At 37.5% G+C, this 4,649-nt stretch overlaps 1 pseudogene; it reads right to left on the bottom strand.

Annotated features, from left to right (window-relative positions):
* Positions 1-2,737: 2,737 nt before the first annotated feature.
* LOC147897744 (uncharacterized) lies at positions 2,738-4,253 on the bottom strand (annotated as a pseudogene).
* Positions 4,254-4,649: the final 396 nt, after the last annotated feature.

The following is a 4,649-nucleotide window of genomic DNA, read 5'->3' as shown; positions in this document are numbered from 1 at the left end:
TTAGGGAAACCAAGCATGAAAATGTGTAGTCGAGATCTAGAGTATACATTCTCTTCCAGTGTGTGCACACAATTTAAGATGGTACTGCTCTAGATTGTGGGTGAATTGAGCTCCCCCTAAGGATATTCTTGCAAGGCATTTAATTATGTCCTCAATTTACACATTAGAAAGCCTTATTTCATTAAGTATGTCTCTAATGTACACATAAAAATGCCTAAGAATTCATGTAAAACATAATCTCTATTTAGATCTCATTTAGACATACTACATTGTGTGACCCATAAGCTCACTTGTGGTATTTAAGAGAAATCTTTCAATACTATCCATTTGACAAACGGATTATTTCTGTTGACGTGGTTAAAGGAGAGAAATATTGACAGAGATGTGGCTAAAGGAGAGTGGCGATCCTTGGTGAGGGTCTTTGCATCCTTGTGATAGAGGAATTGTAAATGATATGTTGCCAATCTGATCGTTGAACCAATGTGATTGAAACATGTACAGACCTAAGTTCCCTTGCACTCCCTTCAATTGCCATGGAGGTACTCAGACGAGCCCTAGTGTACCTAAGAGCGACGATCTCTCTCTTGAATGCAATCTTCATAAGCTATAGTCGACTGTTGGGACTTGGGTGGCCACCTAGAGTACTTGAAGTGATTTGAAAAGTCTATGGAACACTGAAGTGCCAAAAAAGAGATCACAACAATACGGTGGCATACAAAGAGATAACTGAATTGCCATCAAAGAGATCACTAACAAGTTGAAATGGTAGCATATACAAGGGAGAGAGGAAGACAAGTTTTTTTCTAGTAGTGAGGAGGAGGAAACAACAACACTACAAGACACACGCCTCTTTCCGATGCTATCTTCTGATGCTTTGCGAGCGCGGGCACCAAGATCATCAATACAGTTGGCGGGCAAGGAAGGTGTTGGTGTAGCTGCCAAAATAGCCGTCAGTATGGTCATCGATATATCTATCAGTATAGGGGTCGATATATACCAACCCCTATACTGACATATATACCGACTACCATACCGACTGCTACCAACCTTTGCAATGACGGTTTCACCAATGCTTTCACCGATGCATGGCTACAATTTTCCATATTGACATTTTAATAGAACATCATTTCCAAGGGTCCCAAAATAATTTTTGACCACAAGTTTGGTCATTTGAAAGATAAAAAATATAATGAGAGCATGTACACCAAAATTGAGATCAAAACACTCATATATTGATAGTGAACTTAACATACAAATTAATGTATGAAATGTCACTATAAAAATGTGAGGGCTAAATTACACATAAGAAGTCTCATCGATGTCAAAACTATGAATTAGTAGCATTTACATCAACGGCTTCAAGTCTTGCACACGAAATATGTCTATCTCAAGGTTTATATACAATCAAGATCACCTACATCATCATCCCCTATTGTATGTCTATCTAAGACTTGATCCTCTAGTTCATTGGCCTCTAGTTCTCCGTTTTCTTCCCCAAAGTCATGATCTCCATCTTCCTCCATTATAGTGTCATTATTGTCACCTTCTTCGTGGCCCATATCATCATCTTCATCCTCTTCCCTAGATCCATCGGCATCATTATTTGGATCTTTTGTTGGCATGTCCATATCCGCATTCCTATCTTTTAAAAATATGTTTGATTTGAGGAGCAACTTGGACCATGTACCACCATCTTGGATCCAAATGATCCACACGAAAGATCACCTACATTGCAGATACAAATTAGGTGCTAGTAATTATATTAATTTATGATCAAGTATTAAAAAAACATATATGAACATTTACCAACATTTGTTTGAAAACAAAGATATTAGATTTTAGTCAATTCGTTAGTGTGTACCTATTCACAATGCTTTAGAAGAACAAAGGTATCACTTTCATCGGTCCAGGGTCTGCTGGTGGAGTCAATGGCAAAGAGACCATAGCTGTCCCTCCTAATTGTAGCATTGGGACAATTGTAGATAGTTCTAAATTATTTGACATCAAGAATGAAAATACTAAATCTTCTAAAATCAACTTCATATATGTCATGTATGGTCCCACAATACTCTAACTGTGAGGAGAGAAGATTGGTATCAGAAGCACTTGCTTGGCTATCTTGTACAAAGCTAGCCATGACTCCACAATCATACGTGACTCTTTGAATGGATGCATTCCATATGAAAATGCCGTCCATGTGACCATAATGCGTCATCCTTTTTGTATTAAAAAAAACATGATTAAAACAATGATAATGAATTTTATAGTGATTGTGATCATAAATACCCAAATTAAGTAGATTTTATGAAACCAACATGCTCAAAATTGAATATGTGATATTGAGATTAATATTCATGGGTACTCACATGATGTACTAATAATTCTTCAATATGATTATTACATCTCTAGCAAATGAAATAGGTGCAAGATACCACAAAAGTTATGCATGTTCAATACTAGGGCATCACAAGCAAAATGAATTGCTTGAAGGGAAAAACTCATGTCAAATCACTAGACTCAATCTTCTTTACTGATGTCATCCACATAGATATTGCGATGATGCCTTCTCTCTTTGATGGGGGCATTGAATGCAATGTCATTACACATCATCTCAGCCATAGCACCTGCATAAGAAGGAAAAAAGCTAAAATAGATCAATCAATATCAATGCCTCATTGATAATAATATTCTCCAACAAATAGGTTTAAAAAGATAAAAGATGAGAGTAACATACTTACTAGTCATCTGGAAGATTAACAACCATTTCCACATCTTCAGAATCATTTAGAGTCCCATAGTTGCTTAACACATTTCCCTTTCCTTTCTGTCCATCCAAAAATGGTTGCAATATAGAATTGCAAATGTCAGGATCATTCTCAATAGATAAGCATGCTCTCCCAGAATGCACACATGCTTTTTGCATAGAACCAGTCCCAGCACCTAAGTCCACCACATGTCCAGAAATTGGGCACAACAACTCCAAGAAGTACAACATCATGCATGGAGCCTTCTCCAATGCACCTCTCCATGGAATACTCTCTCCATGTTTTATAGTCTGCTCACTTGTTGGTAAATAATGATGAAACAAACTACTTCCAAAAGCAATGCCCAATTTGGTACCAACCACGGAAGCATTTCTAGGATTACAAATACAAGACATACCAGCGTGATGAAGAAGGCATAAAACCACAACATCCACCTAAGGACAAGAAAAGAATTAAACTTATGCTTAGTACAAGCCATTTCATTATACAAGAGGATAAATTCTTTCAACAGGTCATTGTAAGACAATTGTCTCACCTTATGATCAATACCACCAACTTTTATTGTACAATATGCATCCAAGCATTGCATGTACATTCGACATGCAAACTCCAATCTACTGATCCTAGCATAACGCTCAACCAAATGAAGAACATGAGGAGCACACATAACTAGGATCCAGCCAAAATCTGAAACAATTGTGGCCGCTACTAGCAAGGAGTAGCGTACATGGTCCTCTGTTAATAAATTCCAAGATGGAGATGTGGAATCCTCTACTCCAAGAGCTTCTAGTTGTGTAGGCAGATCAAGAATGACAAAATCTACAGCCCAAGCAACACTCTTACCATTTCTTGTTTTTCTTGCACCTCCAAGACCCACAAAGTATTCCTTCATGTCTATATAGGCATGTGTGAAGTTTGAGACAGACAATTGCTTCCCAAACTCGACATAATCATAGCACCAAACCTTGCAATGTGAAGCAGCACATGTGCCACTCTGATTCAAGGTTAGAGAGGTCAACGGAATGTACAAAAAGTAGATAGACCTATCTTTCCATTTACATCCTTTCAAAATGGGTGTAGACTGCAGTACCTGCACATCTATATCCACACCACATATGTAAAGACATAAAGTGATAACAACATATGTTACACAAACAAATAACAGCTTGAAAAAAGACCAAGAGAGCTTACCATTATTAGTACTAGGATTTTTTGGTGGCCTACCATCCTTCTTTAGTTCCATACTTGAATCCTTGTCCTTTTTAGTCATCTTCTCAAGTGTTTTTTGAATCTGAATGATTGCATCATCCTCATGGACTCAATTTGAGCTTGATAAACCCATCTCTCCCTTTTTATGATGTGTGTATAGCTTACCTCCTCCTCGATGCAACATCCTTTTCTCATATCGAGCCACCACGGGCAGTTCTTTCTCTCCCACTCAGAGAGCACTTACTTCCCTTCTTTTTCTATCATGTTTGGAGAGTACATACAGAATTTTCAGTCCTGAATTTTTGTCCATACTCGACATATGGGCAACAATTTTTCAATCTTACGAACAGCTTTAAGGATTGCAAGAATCTGCATACAATAAGAGTCTTAGTACAAAAGTGAAATACTTAAGGATGGATTTTTAATTGAAAAGGAAAAAACATGTATTGCTTACCTAAATACCAATTGTCGAGATGCCGTCATCATCTCCATTTGTCCTGTTGTAGCTGTAGCAATAGTCATTGAATCCTTTAAATCTTCATAAAGTTCAAGTCTGTTCATTGCTTGTATCTCCCCAAAATACTCTCTCAATGTAGGATCTTGAGGAAGCACAAAGCTAGCTTGTTGACTAGCAACCAAGACCTGAGAGAGTAAGCTCTCAAATTCACAAAGCAA

The sequence above is a fragment of the Dipteris shenzhenensis genome, chromosome 10 (genome assembly GCF_047967505.1).
Source record: "Dipteris shenzhenensis isolate YYH24624 ecotype China chromosome 10, Dip_SZ_1.0, whole genome shotgun sequence".
In the NCBI taxonomy this organism is placed as follows: domain Eukaryota; kingdom Viridiplantae; phylum Streptophyta; class Polypodiopsida; order Gleicheniales; family Dipteridaceae; genus Dipteris; species Dipteris shenzhenensis.
This window is presented reverse-complemented; position numbering and strand designations above follow the sequence as displayed.